The sequence below is a fragment of the Triticum aestivum genome, chromosome 6D, assembly GCF_018294505.1.
Source record: "Triticum aestivum cultivar Chinese Spring chromosome 6D, IWGSC CS RefSeq v2.1, whole genome shotgun sequence".
Lineage (NCBI taxonomy): Eukaryota > Viridiplantae > Streptophyta > Magnoliopsida > Poales > Poaceae > Triticum > Triticum aestivum.
Genome location: NC_057811.1, coordinates 411,844,162 through 411,864,581, shown reverse-complemented (window position 1 = coordinate 411,864,581; position 20,420 = coordinate 411,844,162). Strand labels below are relative to the sequence as shown.

The window sequence follows — 20,420 nt, the reverse complement described above, 5'->3', positions numbered from 1 at the left end:
CCTCGATCCTTGCACACTAATTAACGGTAACCCCTCAATTCCCGTGCATAATAAATTCTTAAACGCGGGAAAATGAAGGGATTTGTTGCCGCGTGGCGGCATTAACCTGCCGCTACTTCGCATTTACCCCCTCCTATAAAAGGAAGGACGTGTTACAGGGGGAAGCATAGTTTATGGGTCTGTCTAGGGCACATCTAGATGTGCCCTAGTTATTGCACATCTAAATGACTCAATCAAACTAGAAAGAAAAAGAAAAAAGACAAAAGAAAATACTTACACGAATCTTAGCGTAAAATCAATGATATAGGACTTAGATGTGCTATACTTAGATCACATCTAGATATGCTTTAGCAAAACTGATAGTCCCTCTGAACGTCTTACATTATGGGATGGAGAGAGTAGTTTATACACGACAAATGCTGACAAGAAAAATGACAACATAGTTTATACCATAAAAATGTTAGGCACTGTCTTTTGTTAAAAGAGGAGGTTTGCAAGGCGGTGCGCGAAAGTGCCTATCTGAGCCCGAGCTTAGATGTGCTGGTTATCCTGGTCGCCCGCTTCCTCTTAGATTCGCACTCCACGAGGTATTTCCCTGCGTATTCAAAGCAGTATATGTATCTTCATTCCCGGGTGTGGCCCACCAACCTAACACATTAATGCGACGTCGGCCGTCGCGCTAGCGCCGGCTCAGATGGCTGCCAATGGCCTGGGCCGTGGCCCAAACTTCTGTTCCAATGCCTGCTACCTTCGCTGGCCCATTTACTGCCATCCGTCTCCCCAGCGAACAGCCTTCCTCTTCAAGATTCGTCTTGTCTCTTTTCATCCCAGCAACCAGATCAAGCTGGATAGACCATCGTGTTATTTTTTATCTGCGCTACCAGAACCCATTATCATGTTAATTTTGATTCCCCAAGCTACTTAACTCCCATCTCAAAGATCGCTCACATCATCCACCGTAGCAGGTCTCAATATTGTGTAACATACATTGCATCCGAATCACAAACTACAGGGCTCCCGAATGCATGCAAAATTACCATCGGTCACCTATAACCCTTCCATTTTCAGATGCATGTTCAGTATTCAGAAACACATAACACTTTCAAACCGTAAACAGTGCGAATGAATGAAAAACAACTAGCATTATAAACTGAATTGAACATCCATAATCCATACATTGAGCATCATGATCTCGATTCCATTGCACAGCTAAATTCAGAAGCAAGCATCCAACAAGACTCATACATGAACTAACTACAAAGCACTCCCCATAAATCGTAACTCATAACCAATTGTACAACAACCTTGAATTAGTAACAACATGCTCCAAGATGGATAGATCATCATCCATTCATAACCGTACACTACTTAAGAACAGCATCAACTACTTGTCTGAATGTTCTGAACCCCAAGGGGACGTCAATACACATATGACAGCATCACTCCTAATCGCTCAACAACAAAAATTCAATGCATACCGATTTGATTGATTTAGGGAAAGACACCTCTTAGCCCAACCAGGTGCCTGTAGGACTGTAGGAACTTCATCTTCCCGGTGGACATCTCGGACACCTGCGGCGACGCCTTTCATCTCACACCTTTTGCCATGTCTTCCTCACAACCTGCTTGTCCGCGCTCATGGCTAGTCCCGTCGATTACTCGGCAGCCGGTACCAAACGAACCACCGTGAACGCTGCCGGTTCCATCGGGGTTGCGCTCTCATGCAATTCCTCCAGAAAGGGGAATCTGCGACCCTCCATTGCAAGAAAAAAGCAAGCAATCAACAAATCGCGAATTAAAACACCCTACTTCCAAAAACGATACTGATGTTACCTGTTCATGGGTCGCATCAGCAACTCCATCACCGCCAATGGAGTCGCCCCTCTCCACCCATGTCGTCTCAGCAATTCGACCCTTTTGACCAAAAACGAATAATAGCTCCTCGAAGTATCAACCTAACCGAAATTAATTCTCTCCATCTACACAAACCTGAAAGCGAACCTCCTGTGCCATGGATCAGCTTCCGTAGTGCTCCTCACGGTCTTTTGCTATGTACTAACCATTGTCTTTGGACAGCAACAACCTGATGAGAGCAAGGCAATCGCAACGACACGACATAGTGTTCTCAAACCCCGCCTTTCCCTACAAAAAAACACGAAAAAGATGGAACATTTCAGCTACAGCTCCTACACAAAATTATTTGAAATACTAACAAGTGTCAAATCCTTATTCCCATGCTGCACAGCCGCAAAGAATTTCCTGCATGCATTTTGTCCTCTCAACATTTAGCCTACTTTTGCCGTATCTAATGCCAAATCCTTTCTCCACAAATATAGGTTGTAGAAGTTGTATGCTTCACCTAGAGAATCAAAGATTGTACCCAAAGTTGGCACTATGACATTGTCCCCAAGATTGTCGGCAAAACCATGGATAGCCTTCTCCAGAGCAGTAGTCCGGTTAGGACATGGCGTCCTTCCTGGGACAGCAACACCTACTCTCACCCTGCAACCACCCACAAACAAATATGAGTTTCATGTATAGTTTCACACAAAGCGCTCGCAAAAATTTCCAAGCACCCAACACATCAGTTTTTGCAGTGTCACCATGCTTGAACCGTAACAGTTTCGCTTCATCAATTCTACTTTTGGTTCAGCTGCACAATCAACTCCGGAACGACACACAGATCCTTCCGTTTCCTACAATTTTCTGCGTTTGACATGCTACAGCGTCCTTTCGCATCAATTCAGCGGCTACGCGTTCATTCCTTCAAACCACAAATCATGCAATGTCCATTACAATGTCTGCTTACAGGCATCTCTACTTAACTTATACTAGTTCTGAATTTTACCAAATTTCATTAACAGTTCAGTCAACCCTGCATCCATATTTACAAGGAGACACGCCTGTAACTTTTCCTAGAAGTTCAGGCAATACAAACATAGCAATTTATCCTTTCAATTTTTTTGCATGATCACACTATTTCAAATCATATCATCATAATTGGTTCCCACAAATTTTGTGGATCTGTAGAACTGCCATACCTTCTTTTCCGGCCAGGAGCTCTAGGGTCGATCTATCCAATTGACTGCTCCGACGCTCTCGGCGACCCTTCTTGTGCATCCATTTCCCCTTCCGCCGCATGGATCTGGCCGTCTGCACTTAGTTCCACCATAGCTGCTAGCGGCTCCTCAGCCGGCCGCGCCACTAGGTAGTGCAGCGGCTGCATTAGAATATCGCTGTCATTTGCCTGTTTCATCACGGCTGTCCTACGCATCCAAAATCACGCGCCAGAAAATACAAAGGGGACATATTGCTCACCTCTTAATTGGCGTCCACCGGTTCCGTTCGCCCGGTCGCCCACAAGAATCGCAGCAGAGCTCCGCCGCTTCGGCAAGTGACTAATCCAGGCGGCGTAGGTTTTTTTAGGCCGCGTAGGTACTAGGTAGGAGATGACCCTGAGTGAGCTCACCATCCCTGTCTGTAACTAGAAAGCAGGTTTCCCGGGCCATGGATCGGGAAGAACATGCCGTCATGGGCCACGGCTCTGCTTGGAGCCGTCCACGGCGTCCTAGCTCCGTCACAAACATGGCCCACAGTCCAGGGTTCACGGCACATGTATTTCACTTTTCCTACTATATTTCATCTGCCCCTTGAGATGGCCCACGCAATGGATGGCTCGTATCCCCACGCTAATAGGAACCGCCCAGATTACGAGCACATTTGTGCTCGATCACATAAACTCCGCGTCCGGCGGTGTGTGATTTTTTAAGTGGGAAGGAAATTCTAGACGGATTCAATGACACTATTTAGGTTCTCATCCCCCCAAAAAAGAAATCCCGGGACTCGCTTTGACAATTCAGACCCATCAGTCTATGTAACGTGTTGTGCAAAATTGCAGCTAAGGTTGTTGCTAACATGCTAAAATGTGCGCTCCCTATCATTATTTTGGAGGAACAAAGTGCGTTTGCAACAGGGAGATTGATCGCTGACAATGTGCTAGTGGCATATGAGTGTGTTCATGCTATCAGGAAGAGGAAGAGCAAGAAGCCACTTTGAGCAGTTAAGTTAGACATGATGAAGACTTATGACAGAGTGGAGTGGTCTTTTTTGGGAAACATGATGGCTCATTTTGGCTTCTCTCATACATGGACAACCATGGTTATGAGATGTGTTATGTCTGCAAGATTCACGGTTGAGCTCAATGGTGGTACCTCCGATGGTTTCCTCCCCTCTAGGGGTCTACGCCAAGGGGACCCTCTATCTCCATATTTCTTTCTGTTTTGTGTAGAGGGGTTTTTGGCGCTGCTAAAGCAAGGTCACCAGGAAAATGAATTATTGGGAGTGTCTTTTGGGCGCACTGGCCCCAATGTGACCCATCTTCTCTTTGCCGACGACAATATAATATTCCTTGAGGCATCTACAAATAATATGACTCGGCTGTGAATTTTTTTGCACGTGTCTGAAGATACTTCAAGCCAGAAGGTGAACATGCAGAAGCCATCCATCTTCTTTGGGAAGGGGTGCATGGAAAAAAGCAAGGAGGAGCTCAAGGAGGTGGTTGGTATCCAATCGGAGGCACTGAATGAGCGATACTTGAGACTGCCCACTACGGTGGGAAAATTGAAAGATGGTAGTTTAAACATGTGTGGGAAGCATCGAGGTCTAAGGTGACTGGATGGAAAGGGCAATGTTTGTCTAAAGCTGCTAGAGAGGTTCTTCTGAAGTCGGGGCTGCAAGAAACCCCTACATTTGCAATGAGTTGTTTTCTACTCTCCAAGAAAATGTGTGGGTACCTGAAATCAATCTCTTCAAAATTCTGACGGGGTGCAGCTGAAGGTGAACAAAAGTCCATTGGATAGCCTGGGATAAGATATGCACTAGGAAGCGAGAGGGCGGCATGGGTTTTGGGTTCTTTGAGTTATTTAACCAGGCCCTACTTGCAAAGCAGGTTTGGCGCATTATCACTGTCCTAGAGTCATTATGTGCTAGAGTTCTTAAGGCGAGGTACTTCGCAGTGATGTATATTATGTCGTCATCATGTCCGCAAGGCTGTTCGTATACCTGGCGCAGTTTGATGCATGGAAGAGACTTACTAGCGCATGGGCTCATATGGAGGGTAGGAGATGGTTAAAAAATTAATGTGTACCATGATCACTAGATCCCAAGGACGAGCAGTATGGTGCCACGGGCGCTATGTTCGTGCATGGAATAACAAAAGTGGAGCACCTCCTAAATAGCCAAGGAACGGGAAAGGAAATATGCCATAGAGGCAATAATAAAGTTGTTATTTTATATTTCCTTATATCATGATAAATTTTTATTATTCATGCTAGAATTGTATTAACCGGAAACTTGATACATGTGTGTGGATACATAAACAAATCACAGTGTCCCTATTAAGCCTCTACTAGACTAACTCATTAAGCAAAGATGGTTAAGTTTCCTAACCATAGACATGTGTTGTCATTTGATGAACGGGATCACATCATTAGGAGAATGATGTGATGGACATGACCCATCCGTTAGCTTAGCATATTGATCGTTCAGTTTTATTGCTATAGCTTTCTTCATGTCATATACATATTCCTTTGACTATGAGATTATGCAACTCCCGGATACCGGAGGAATACCTTGTGTGCTATCAAACGTCACAAGGTAACTGGGTGATTATAAAGATCTCTACAGGTATCTCCGAAGGTGTTTATTCGGTTGGCATAGATCGAGATTAGGATTTGTCACTCCGAGTATCGGAGAGGTATCTCTGGGCCCTCTCGGTAATACACATCATAATAAGCCTTGCAAGCAATGTGACTAATGAGTTAGTTACGGGATGATGTATTACGAAACGAGTAAAGAGACTTGCTGGTAACGAGATTGAACTAGGTATGAAGATACCGACGATCGAATCTCGGGCAAGTAACATACCGATGACAAAGGGAATAACGTATGTTGTCATTACGGTATGACTGATAAAGATCTTCGTAGAATATGTGGGAACCAATATGAGCATCCAGGTTCTGCTATTGGTTATTGACTAGAGAGGTGTCTCGGTCATGTCTACATAGTTCTCGAACCCGTAGGATCCGCACGCTTAATGTTCGATGATGATTTTGTATTATTTGAGTTATGTGATTTGGTGACCGAATGTTGTTTGGAGTCCCGGATGAGACCACGGACATGATGAGGAGTCTTGAAATGGTCGAGAGGTAAAGATTCATATATAGGACGATGATATTCGGGCACCGAAAGTGTTCCGGACGTACCGGGTATATATCGGGTCACCGGAAGGGGTTCCGAGCAACCCCCCGGCAACTATATGGGCCTAATGGGCCAAGAGGGGAAATGCAGCAGCCAGCATGGGCTGTTGCTCTCCCCATATAGGCCGAACCTGGAGGGAAAGGAAAGAGGGGAAGAGAGAAAGGAAGGGGAAGGATTCGGCCTCCCCCTTCCTTCCCTCCTCCCTCCTCCTTCCTCCCCCCTCCGGAAATTATGGTAAGGGGGTGGCGAATAGGATTAGGGCCCCAAGTAGGATTCCTCCTACGTGGGCGCCCCCTTGGCTGCTCCCTCTCCCTCCCACCTATATATGAGGAGGGGGGCACCGCTAGAACACACAACAACAACAACAACATCTGTTAGTCATGTGCGGCGCCCCCTCCACAATTTATGCCTCCGGTCATATCTTCGTCATATGTACGTTAAGTGCTTGATCGGCCGGAACGAGAAGAAGTTCGACTACATCAACCGCGTTGTCAAACGCTTCCCATTTCTGTCTACGAGGGTACGTGGACACACTCTCCCCTTCTCGTTGCTATGCATCTTCTAGATAGATCTTGCGTGAGTGTAGGAATTTTTTTGTAATTGCATGCTACGTTTCCCAACAGTGGTACCAGAGACAGGTCTATGCGTAGATGACATGCATGAGTAGAACACAAAGAGTTGTGGGCGGTGATCGTCATAATGCTTACCACCAATGTCTTATTTTGATTCGGCGGTATTGTTGGATGAAGCGGCCCGGACAACCTTACATGACCACGTTCATGAGACCGGTTCCACCGATAGACATGCAACTAGTTTTGCATAAAGGTGGTTGGCGCGTGTCTGTTTCTCCAACTTTAGTTGAATCTAATTTGACTGCGGCCGGTCCTTGTTGAAGGTTAAAACAACAAACTTGATAAATCACCGTTGTGGTTTTGATGCGTAGGTAAGAACGGTTCTTGCTAGAAGCCCGTAGTAGCCACGTAAAACTTGCAACAACAAAGTAGAGGACGTCTAACTTATTTTTACAGGGCATGTTGTGATGTGATATGGTCAAGACATGATGTGATATATGTTATTGTATGAGATGATCATGTTTTGTAAAAGTTATCGGCAACTGGCAGGAGCCTTATGGTTGTTTCTTTATTGTATGAAATGCAAACGCCATGTAATTGCTTTACTTTATCACTATGCGTTAGCGATAGTTGTAGAAGCAATAGTTGGCGAGACGACCACTATGCTACGATGGAGATCAAGGTGTCAAGCCGGTGATGATGGAGATCATGACGATGCTTTGGAGATGGAGATCAAAAGCACAAGATGATGATGCCCATATCATGTCACATATTTTGATTGCATGTGATGTTTATCTTTTATGCATCTTATTTTGCTTAGTACAGCGGTAGCATTATAAGATGATCCCTTAACTAAAATTTCAAGGTATAAGTGTTCTCCCTGAGTATGCACTGTTGCGAAAGTTCATCGTGTTGAGACACCACGTGATGATCGGGTGTGATAGACTCTACGTTCACATACAACGGGTGCAAGACAGTTCTGCACATGCGGAATACTCAGGTTAAACTTGACGAGCCTGACATGTACAGACATGGCCTCGGAACACTGGAGACCGAAAGGTCAAACATGAATCATATAGTATATGATCAACATAGAGATGTTCACCATTGATGACTACTCCCATCTCATGTGATGATCGGACATGGTTTAGTTGATTTGGATAACATATCATTTAGATGACTTGAGGGATGTCTACCTAAGTGGGAGTTCTTAAGTAATTTAATTAATTGAACTTAATTTATCATGAACTTAGTCCTGATAGTATTTGCATATCTATGTTGTAGATCAATAGCTCGCGTATAGCTCCCCTGTTTTATTTTTGATATGTTCCTAGAGAAAACTAAGTTGAAAGATGATAGTAGCAATGATGCGGACTGGGTCCGTGATCTGAGGATTATCCTCATTGCTGCACAGAAGAATTATGTCCTTAATGCACCGCTAGGTGACAGACCTATTGCAGGAGCAGATGCAGACGTTATGAATGTTTGACAAGCTCGGTATGGTGACTACTTGATAGTTTAGTGCGCCATGCTTTACGGCTTAGAACCGGGACTTCGAAAATATTTTGAACGACATGGAGCATATGAGATGTTCCAAGAGCTGAAAATGATATTTAAGACTCATGCCCGTGTTAAGGGGTATGAGACCTCTGACAAGTACTTTGCCTACAAGATGGAGGAGAATAGCTCAGCTAGTGAGCATGTGCTCAGAATGTCTGGGTACTACAATCGCTTGAATCATGTGGGAGTTAATCTTCTAGATAAGATAGTGATTGACAGAGTTCTCTAGTCACTATCACCAAGTTACTAGAACTTCGAGATGAACTATAATATGCAAGTGATAACGAAAACGATTCCCGAGCTCTTCGCGATGCTGAAATCAGCGAATGTAGAAATCAAGAAAGAGCATCAAGTGTTGATGGTTGACAAGACCACTAGTTTCAAGAAAAAGGGCAAAGGAAAAGAAAGGGAACTTCAAGAAGAATGACAAGCAAGTTGCCACTCCCTTGAAGAAGCCCAAAGCTAGACCTAAGCCTGAAACTGAGTGCTTTTACTGCAAAGGGAATGGTCACTGGAAGCAGAACTACCCTAGATACTTGGCGGATAAGAAGGATGGCAAAGTGAACAAAGGTATATTTGATATACATGTTATTGATGTGTAATTTACTAGTGTTCATAGTAACCCCAGGGTATTTGATACCGGTTCAGTTGCTAAGATTAGTAACTCAAAACAGGAGTTGCAAAATGAACAGAGACTAGTTAAGGGCGAGGTGACGATGTGTGTTGGAAGTGATTCCAAGGTTGATAAGATCACCATCGCACACTCCCTCTACCTTCGGGATTAGTGTTGGACCTAAATAAATGTTATTTGGTGTTTGCGTTGAGCATGAATATGATTGGATCATGTTTATTACGATACGGTTATTCATTTAAGTCAGAGAATAATTGTTGTTCTGTTTACATGAATAAAACCTTCTATGGTCATACACCCAATGTAAATGGTTTATTGAATCTCGATCATAGTGATATACATATTCATAATATTGATGCCAAAAGATGCAAAGTTGATATTGATAGTGCAACATATTTGTGGCACTACCGTTTAGGTCATATTGGTGTAAAGCGCATGAAGAAACTCCATGCAGATGGGATTTTGGAATCACTTGATTATGAATCATTTGATGCTTGCGAACCATGCCTCATGGGCAAGATGAAAGTGCAACTATCCCTGGGTGGTTTTGGTAATTCCTAACAACATATAGCTCATTGAGCTAATGCTATTTCAAGATAAATATTTCAGGAAAGCTCAATGTTTGGCATGGCATGGGTAAAGAAAGTGGACCCCTCAAAATACTAAGGACAAAAGGATTGGCTCAAGCTCAAAGCTCAAGACTCTGCATTTTCTATTTTAGTGATCCAAGATCACATTGAGTCCATAGGAAAGCCAATACTATTAAGAGGGGGTGAGGTGTTGCTTAATGAGGTTCTTGCTCAAGATGCTTAGTGATATGCTCCAAAATCCTCAACTACTTTCTCATATCCAAATATGTCCCAAACCAAAAGTCAAACTCGGCCCCACCGATTTGATCTATCCGGCGCCACCGAGTTCTCTTGACATAGCCACTGCCACAAACCCTAGTCTTTTCGGTCTCACCGATAGGGATCTCGGTCTCACCGAGATGGGATTGTAATCTCTCTGTTTCCCTTCGTAATGTTTCAGTCTAACCGAGTTGAGCGATCGGTCCCACCGAGATTGCAATGCAAACTCTCTGTTTCCCTTTCGTAACGTTTCGGTCCTACCGAGATGAGCGAATCGGTCCCATCGAGTTTGCCTGACTAACTCTCTGGTTAGCTTATTACCAAAATCGGTCCCACCGAGTTTGTGTAATCGGTCTCACCGAGATTACGTTATGCCCTAACCCTAATGATATCGGTCCCACCGAGTTGACATGTCGGTCCCACCAAAAATCCTAACGGTCACATTATGAACCAAATCGGTCCGACCGAGTTTTCTGAATCGGCCCCACCGAGTTTGGTGATTTGTGTGTAACGGTTAGATTTTGTGTGGAGGCTATATATACCCCTCCACCCACTCTTCATTCGTGGAGAGAGCCATCAGAACATGCCTACACTTCCAACATACATTTTCTGAAAGAGAACCACCTACACTTCTGTTGAGGTCAAGATATTCCATTCCAACCACATAAATCTTGATCTGTAGCCTTACCCAAGTTGCTTTCCACTCAAATCATCTTTCCACCAAATACTATCCTATGAGAGAGAGTTGAGTATTGGGGAGACTATCATTTGAAGCACAAGAGCAAGGAGTTCATCATCAACACACCATCTATTACCTCTTGGAGAGTGGTGTCTCCTAGATTGGTTAGGTGTCACTTGGGAGCCTCCGTCAAGATTGTGGAGTTGAACCAAGGAGTTTGTACGGGCAAGGAGATCGCCTACTTCGTGAAGATCTACCCTAGTGAGGCAAGTCCTTCATGGGCGACGGCCATGGTGGGATAGACAAGGTTGCTTCTTCGTGGACCCTTTGTGGGTGGAGCCCTCCGTGGACTCGCGCAACCGTTACCCTTCGTGGGTTGAAGTCTCCATCAAGGTGGATGTACGATAGCACCACCTATCGGAACCATGGATAAAAAATCTCCGTGTCTACATTGCGTTTGCTCCCTCCAAACTCCTCCCTTTACCTTCATATGCAATTGTTTTACATTTCGCTGCTATACTCTTAGAATTGCATGTGTAGGTTGATTGCTTGACTTATGCTAAGTTACTAAAATCTGCCAAGAATTAAAATTGGGAAAAGGCTAGATTTTTATTTGGTCAAGTAGTCTAATCACCCCCCTCTAGACATACTTTCGATCCTACAAGTGGTATCAGAGCTTTGGTCTCCATTTGCTTTGATTTCCATAGCTTTTGGTGATCATAGCCTTGGTTTCACAACCTAGGAGAGTATGGCGTCTAGCGAGGGAAATTACCACCGTAGAGGTCCTTACTTTGATGGCACTAATTTTGCTAGTTGGAAGCATAAGATGAAAAATGCATATTCTTGGACATAACCCCGTCGTTTGGGCTATCGTGTGTATTGGCTTGCAAGGTGAATTCTTTGATGGGAGAGAACCGAACCGTGAAGCTACCGCGGAAGAGTTCATGCTCAAGCTTGTGATATTCTCTTCAACGGATTGTGCCTCGAAGAATTCAACAAAATCAGCCGTCTTGAGAATGCAAAGGAAATTTGGGATACTTTGATTGATATGCACGAAGGTACCGACTCCGTCAAGGAATCCAAATTGGATGTGCTTCAAAGTCAACTTGACGAGTTCAAAATGAAGGATGGTGAAGGTGTCACTAAAACGTACTCTAGGCTTGCTCTCATCACAAATGAGATTGCCGGCTTAGGAAGTGAAGAGATGACCGATAGATTCATCATCAAGAAGATTCTAAGAGCCTTGGATGGAAAATATGATACCGTGTGCACATTGATCCAAATGATGCCCAACTACAAAGATCTCAAGCCAACAGAAGTCAATGGAAGAATTGTTGCTCATGAGATGTCACTCAAGGACAAGGAAGAGCTCCACAACAAGTCAAGTGGTGCTTACAAAGCCTCATGTGATGCTCCCACATAATCAAGTGAGAAACAAACCTTCAATGACGAATTGAGCCTAATGGTGAAGAACTTCAACAAGTTCTACAAGAGTAGAAGCAAGGAAAGAAGTTCCAACTCAAGGTCCTAGAATGACAAAAGATCTTCTAGTCGTGAGCGTAATTGCTACAATTGTGGAAGACCCGGACACTATTCCAATGAGTGTACGGCTCCCTACAAAAGAAGAGAAGATTCTCCCAAGAGAAGAAGTAGGAGAGCAGAATCACCATCAAGAGAGAGGAGGAGTAGAGATGATCGTTATGAACGAAGACCCTCTCGTGGAAGCAAGGATTCGGAAAGGAAGGACAAGTCATCTAGGAGCTACACAAAAAGAAGACATCAAGCTCATGTTGGTGAATGGATATCCGGTTCCGACTCCGACCATCACTCCGAAAGAAGTTATCACTCCGACTCCAAATATACTCAAGATGAAGGTGTTGCCGGACTAGCACTTGTGACAACCAACTCCTATGACATATTTGACTCATCAAATGAAGGAATTGGAAGATGCTTCATGGCTAAAGGTCCAAAGGTAACACACCCCGAGTATGTTGATTTCAATAGTGATGAAGATGATTTGCTAGGAGATGATGATTTACTTGTTGACAACTCTAGTTATGAAACTATGATGAACTTGCTATTAATCATGATAATCAAGATAAAACGAATGACGATGATAAGAAGGAGATTGAGCGTCTAAGTAAAGAACTAAACACTCTTAAGTTAGCCCATGAAACTACCTTGGAAGATCATCGAGAACTTTTAAAGAATCATGAGAAGCTACGCTTTGAAAAGCTCAACCTTGAGCAAGAGCATGAGTTCTTAAAAGCAATCAATGGTGATCTTCGCAAGAAAAGTTCTTCTTACATTTCCAAGCGTTTACTCTTGTCTACCTACATGCCACAAGTTAAATCTAGCAATAAGAACAAGAAAGATTCTTCCTCTAGTAGTAACAACAATCATGCTAAATCCAATATTGTTGCTTCTAGTAGTTCTCTTGATTCCACTAATGATTCTCTTAGCCAAGTTACACTTGAGCAAGAAAATAGCTTATTGAAGGGAATTATAGAGAAAGGTGTTTACAAGAGTCTTGCCGGGAGTAAGCAATTTGAGGAAATTGTACGCAAGAAAGGAAGACATTGGAAGAATCAAGGTGTTGGTTTCGAACGAAAGTTCAATGCCAATGGAGTTGAGCGGGAAGAAGATCAATACCCCAAGACGAAGTTTGTTCCTCAACAAGAGAAGTATGATCCTACTTCTTTCCAAGGAACACAAGCTCAAGATGATCTTCCACCACAAGAACACAAGCTAAAAGGCAAGGACAAGCTTCAAGAGGAGATTGATGCATTTGAAGAAGCTCCTAAGGCCTTGGTCAAGTGGGTTCCCAAGACTACATCAAGTTCTACTTCATCAAATACGACTACAACTCCAAGGATTCCCATCAAGATGGTGTGGATCCCGAAGAAGAAGAACTAGAGAATTCTTGAGGGTGACTCCTCCAACATACTTCACTCTTATCATTTTTGCAATGACAAGTGCAAACAACTTCCATATCTTGCAGTAGTTCAAGGAGTCACAAACCCTCTTGTTGGTAAGACAAGGGACAAGGTAACCTAATGCGTCCATGGACATCATCTTGTGTGAACATCACTCTATGTGTATGGATATCCTTGTTTGTTCCTTGTGGGACTAACTCGTGTAGGTATTGAAAGTGCAACTCACTCCAAAGGATTGCTCCGAATGATCTACATCAACAATGAGCACCAACATCTTCAACACCTACATGAAGTCATCATCGACAAAACCCAAGGTTAGTTCATCCCTCTTAAGGGGGATATCACATCTAGGGGGAGCTTTACTCCAATCAATTGAGCTAAAGAAACTCTAATGATGTGAGCACAACAATGCTTTATGTAAAAGTGGCAACCCCACTTGTGCTTAAATGATGAGTATGACCTATGATCAAATGTTCTCATTTGACTCCTAAGTCAATATACTCATATATTGATGACCTAGTCATCGCCAAATTGCTTGATAGATGCTAGAGTGTTTGTGCATGCTTTGTCACATATTTCATTCGTCAATTTATTGTGTGAGCATGTTGGATGCATATTTCACTCATTCGAGGACATCCATTTATTGCTTTGATTGTTTGGCTTTTTCTCTTTTGCCAAATGGATGGACAAGAATGCCTAAGAACTTCCTCTAGCTATCTATGTTTTCCTCGCCTCAAACTCTATTCATGCTACATCACAAAGTTTGATCAAGTCAGATTCGAACCACTCTATGTGAGGAGCACTGATAACCCACAAGTATAGGGGATCAATTGTAGCCTCTTTCGATAAGTAAGAGTGTCGAACCCAACGAGGAGCTAAAGGTAGAACAAATATTCCCTCAAGTTCTATCGACCACCGATACAACTCTACGCATGCTTGACGTTCGCTTTACCTAGAACAAGTATGAAACTAGAAGTACTTTGTAGGTGTTTTTGGATAGGTTTGCAAGAATATAAAGAGCAGGTAAATAAAAAGTAGGGGCTGTTTAGATAAAGACACAACTAAATTAGTTTTAGTAGAGAGCTTTTTGTTACGAGAAAGTTATTTGTCCCTAGGCAATCGATAACTAGACCGGTAATCATTATTGCAATTTTATTTGAGGAAGAGGCATAAGCTAACATACTTTCTCTACTTGGATCATATGCACTTATGATTGGAACTCTAGCAAGCAACTGCAACTACTAAAGATCAATAAGGTAAAACCCAACCATAGCATTAAAGCATCAAGTCCTCTTTATCCCATATGCAAACAACCTACTTACTCGGGTCTGTGCTTCTGCCACTCACGCCACCCACTATAAGCGAATCATGAACGTATTGCAACACCCTACAGCGGGGATCCCTCACGCTTGCGCGACACGGAGAGCACCATAGGACAGCACCAATAATAAAACATGCAACTCAAACCAATCTTGATCATCAAATAACCCATAGGACAAAACGGATCTACTCAAACATCATAGGATAGCCATACATCATTGGGAAATAATATATAGCGTTGAGCACCATGTTTAAGTAGAGATTACAGCGGGTAAGAGAGATGTTACACCGCTGCATAGAGGGGGGAAGAGTTGGTGATGATGGCGGTGAAGTTGTTGGTGAAGATTGTGGTGATGATGATGGCCACTGCGGCGTTCCGGCGCCACCGGAAGAGAAGGGGAGAGGGGGCCCCTTCGTCTTCTTCTTCCTTGACCTCCTCCCTAGATGGGAGAAGGGTTTCCCCTCTGGTCCTTAGCCTCCATGGCGTGGGAGGGGCGAGAGCCCCTCCGAGATTGGATCTGTCTCTCCGTCTTTCTCTGTTTCTGCGTTCTGGTATTCTGCCCTGGCACCGTTTCTTTTATATCTGGAGATCCGTAACTCCGATTGGATTGAAACCTTCGCCCAGATCTTTTTCCAAAAATTAGCTTTCTTGTGGCCAAAGTAGAGCATCAACCGCCTTACAAGGGGCCCACGAGGGTGGGGGGCGCGCCCACCTGGAGTGGGCATGGGCCCCACCCTCGTGGCCACCTCGGGCACCGTCTCGCGTTGATTTTACTTCCCAAAAATCACAAATATTCCAAAATAATTCTCCGTCCGTTTTTATCCCGTTTGGATTCCGTTTGATATGGGGTTTCTGCGAAACATAAAACATGCAACAGACAGGAACTGGCACTGGGCACTGGATCAATATGTTAGTTCAAAAATAATATAAAAAGTTGCCAAAAGTATATGAAAGTTGTAGAATATTGGCATGGAACAATAAAAAATTATAGATACGACGGAGACGTATCAACATCCCCAAGCTTAATTCCTGCTCGTCCTCGAGTAGGTAAATGATAAAAAAGATAATTTTTGATGTGGAATGCTACCTAGCATAATCTTGATCATATGTCTAATCATGGCATGAATATTAAGACACGAGTGATTCAAAGCAATAGTCTATCATTTGACATAAAAACAATAATACTTCAAACCTACTAATAAAGCAATCATTTCTTTTGAAAATAACAAGGCCAAAGAAAGTTATCCCTACAAAATTATATAGTCTGGCTATGCTCCATCTTCACCACACAAAATATTCACATCATGCACAACCCCGATGACAAGCCTAGCAATTGTTTCATACTTTTGATGTTCTCAAACCTTTTCAACTTTCATGCAATACATGAGCGTGAGCCAAGGACATAGCACTATAGGTGGAATAGAATGGTGGTTGTGGAGAAGACAAAAAGGAGAAGATAGTCTAACATCAACTAGGCGTATCAACGGGCTATGGAGATGCCCATCAATAGATATCAATGTGAGGAGTAGGGATTGCCATGCAACGGATGCACTAAGAGCTATAAGTGTATGAAAGCTCAAACTGGAAACTAAGTGGGTGTGCATCCAACTTGCTTGCTCATGAAGACCTCGGGCATTTGAGGAAGCCCATCATCGGAATATACAAGCCAAGTTCTATAATGAAAATTCCCACTAGTATATGAAAGTGATAACTCAAGAGACTCTCTATATGAAGGATCATGGTGCTACTCTGAAGCACAAGTGTGGTAAAAGGATAGTAACATTGCCCCTTCTCTCTTTTTCTCTCATTTTTTTATTTTTATTTTTATTTTTATTTTTTGGTGGGCTTCTTTGGCCTCTTTTTTTGGGCTTCTTTGGCCTCTTTTATTTTTTTGTAAAGTCCGGAGTCTCATCCCGACTTGTGGGGGAATCATAGTCTCCATCATCCTTTCCTCACTGGGGCAATGCTCTAATAATGATGATCATCACACTTTTATTTACTTACAACTCAATATTCCAACTCGATATCTGGATCAAAGATATGACTCTATATGAATGCCTCCGGCAGTGTACCGGGATGTGCAATGATCTAGCGTAGCAAAGATATCAAAAAACGGACCAGCCATGAAAATATCATGCTAGCTATCTTACGACCATGCAAAGCAATATGACAATAAATGCTCGAGTCATGTATATGATGATGATGGAAGTTGCAGGGCAATATATCTCGGAATGGCTATGGAAATGCGATGATAGGTAGGTATGGTGGCTGTTTTGAGGAAGATATAATGAGGCTTATGTGTGATAGAGCGTATCGTATCACGGGGTTTGGATGCACCGGCGAAGTTTGCACCAACTCTCGAGGTGAGAAAGGGCAATGCACGGTACCGAAGAGGCTAGCAATGATGGAAGGGTGAGAGTGCGTATAATCCATGGACTCAACATTAGTCATAAAGAACTCACATACTTATTGCAAAAATCTATTAGTCATCGAAACAAAGTACTACGCGCATGCTCCTAGGGGGATAGATTGGTAGGAAAAGAGCATCGCTCGTCCCCGACCGCCACTCATAAGGAAGACAATCAATAAATAAATCATGCTCCGACTTCATCACATAACGGTTCACCATACGTGCATGCTACGGGAATCACAAACTTCAACACAAGTACCACTCATAAGGAAGACAATCAATAAATAAATCATGCTCCGACTTCATCACATAACGGTTCACCATACGTGCATGCTACGGGAATCGAAAACTTCAACACAAGTACTAATCCACAACTACCCACTAGAATGACTCTAATATCACCATCTTTATATCGCAAAACTATTGCAAGGAATCAAACATATCATATTCAGTGATGTAAAAGTTTTATGTAGGATTTTATGACTAACCATGTGAATGCCCAATTCCTGTCATCTCTCTAAATAGATATAAGTGAAGCAAGAGAGTTTAATTCTTTCTACAAAAGATATGCCCACGCTCTAACAAATATAAGTGAAGCAAAAGAGCATTCTACAAATGGTGGTTTTCTATGTGAAGAGAAACAGGCAATCCAAACTTCAAATGATATAAGTGAAGCACATGAAGCATTCTATAAAGCCATACTCAAAAGATATAAGCGAAGTGCAAAGAGCATTCTATAAATCAACAAAGGACTATCTCATACCAGCATGGTGCATAAAATAAAAATGAAAACTAAATGCAAAAGACGCTCCAAGATTGCACATATCGCATGAATGAAACGAATCCGAAAACATACCGATATTTGTTGAAGAAAGAGGGGATGCCTTCCGGGGCATCCCCAAGCTTAGACGCTTGAGTCTCCTTGAATATTTACTTGGGGTGCCTCGGGAATCCCCAAGCTTGAGCTCTTGCCTCTCTTCCTTCTTCTCACATCGAGACCTTCTCGATCATCGAACACTTCATCCACACAAAACTTCAACAGAAAACTCGGTAAGATCCGTTAGTATAATAAAGCAAATCACTACTCTAAGTACTGTTGCAAACCAATTCATATTTTGTTTTGGCATTGTAGCTACTGTAATATAACTTTTTTATGGCTTAATCCACTGATATAAATCGATAGTTTCATCAAAACAAGCAAACTATGCATCAAAAACAGAATCGGTCTAAAACAGAACAGTGTGTAATAATCTGAACATTCACCATACTTCTGATACTTGATAAATTATACCAAAATTAGGAAAAATAAACAATTTGTATAGAAAGACAGTGCAAAAAGTTTCAGAACCATTCGACGTTCCAGTAAAAAAAAGAAAAATCGCGCACTACAGCCAAAGTTTCTGTCCTGCACCGTACAAACCAACAAGCATTGTAAACATCCTAAAGGAAAACCTTAGCACATTATTTTTATAATAAAATGGAATTGTAGAAGGGGATAATTATTTTTGTTGAAAAGTTTCTGTAATCAAGATTCACAAAGTTTCCGTGAGCATGTACAAAGTTCAAGGCTAGCTCCCACTTCAACAATGCTCGTCTTTCTCACTTTCGCTTGCCTTTTTGAAAAAGTTTTGGGTTCCCCTATTTATTTTTGTTGTTTTTAAACTATATGAAAGCACTCAACAGAAATAAATGACTCTCTAAAACTTCCGGGTTGTCTCCCTGGCAGCGCTTTCTATAAAGCCATTAAGCTAGGCATCTAGTGCTCAAGTAATGGATCCTCCCGGATCCCAAGGTATATCAAAGCCAATTTTAATTAGCAATGATTTATAATTTAGTAGTGAGCACAAAGCAACATATATCATGTAATGAAAAAGTCTAACTCTCTTCCTATGCATCGGCATGTCATAAAAGAACAATTCATGCACACAAAGTAAAGGCCAATGCATAGTATAAACAGTTTCTTACAATTTTATCGTGTGGGAAACATAGAGAGGTGGAGATATAGTTCCTCTCTCATAATAATTGCATGTAGGAGCAGCAAGAACATGCATATTATATCTATCAAAATAATCATGTGTAGTAGTAAAACGCAACCCATCAATATAATCCTTAATAAGCACAAATTTCTCTGATATAGTGTAGTCGGGAGAATTCAAAAAAATAATAGGACTATCATGCGTGGGTGCAATAGCAAGAATTTCATGTTTAACATAAGGAACTATAGAAAGTTCATCTCCATAAGCATAATTCATATTGGCATCTTGGACACAAGCATAGCAGGCATCATCAAAAAGGGATATTTCAAAAGAATCAAAGGGATCATAACAGTCATCATAGCAATCATCCTTCGATAAGCACGAAGGGGAATTAAACAATGTATGAGTTGAAGAGTTACTCTCATTAGAAGGTGGGAACGGGTGATCAATCCGCTCTTCCTCCTTTTGTTCTTCGCTCTCCTCCTCATCTTTTTCATCCAATGAGCTCACAGTTTCATCAACTTCTTCTTCCATAGATTCCTGCAAAATATTAGTCTCTTCTTGGACAGCGGAGACTTTCTCAATAAGTGCATTAATATCGGAATTGTATTCATAATTCTCATAGCAATATTTGAGGATAGCTAAATTTTCAGGTCTGTAAACAGCATCATAAAGATCTTCATATTCTTTGAACATAGATTCAGTTTCATAAGCACCCATAAAAGCAACAAATTCTTCTATTTGTTCCACATCATAGTAATCATATATACCTCTAGCATAAGAAGCCAAGGTTTCATTATCATTAAATTTGCATGAAAAGGGAAGGTGTGGAGACTTCATCCTAGAGCAACAAGTATAATCATATCTCAAACATAGTTGCCTAGCATACCACTTCAACATATAAATTTAATCCCATAATAGTCTCCCTTTTTGAGTTAAGCGATAATCCCTAAAGTATTCATGTTGATCCAACGTTACTCCCATTACCAAATTGAATGAGGTTTTCTCAGGATTATCAAAGTGGTACATAATATTTTTCACATATTGAGCATCGAGGGTTTTAGGAGGTTCCCCATCTCCATGAGCAGCAAGTACACCTAATTTTTTTGGTATTTCGTGTTCCATATCCATAACTAAAGATAGAGAACAACTAAGAACAACAAATAAAAATTACTTAGTGATAAAGCAAACAAGCACACACGAGAATATTCACCCCATGCTATTGCTCC

At 42.2% G+C, this 20,420-nt stretch overlaps 1 long non-coding RNA gene across 3 annotated transcripts; it reads right to left on the bottom strand.

The window, feature by feature from the left end:
* Positions 1-1,177: 1,177 nt before the first annotated feature.
* LOC123141800 (uncharacterized) lies at positions 1,178-3,577 on the bottom strand. 3 transcript variants are annotated; one of them, XR_006470419.1, is made up of 6 exons: positions 3,319-3,577; positions 3,042-3,220; positions 2,360-2,502; positions 1,990-2,142; positions 1,834-1,914; positions 1,178-1,746 (listed from the first exon to the last, which is right to left on the bottom strand). It is a non-coding gene; the product is annotated as an uncharacterized lncRNA (long non-coding RNA). The 3 variants fall into 3 exon arrangements; XR_006470417.1 differs by having other exon boundaries at positions 1,834-2,142; XR_006470418.1 differs by having other exon boundaries at positions 1,178-1,914.
* Positions 3,578-20,420: the final 16,843 nt, after the last annotated feature.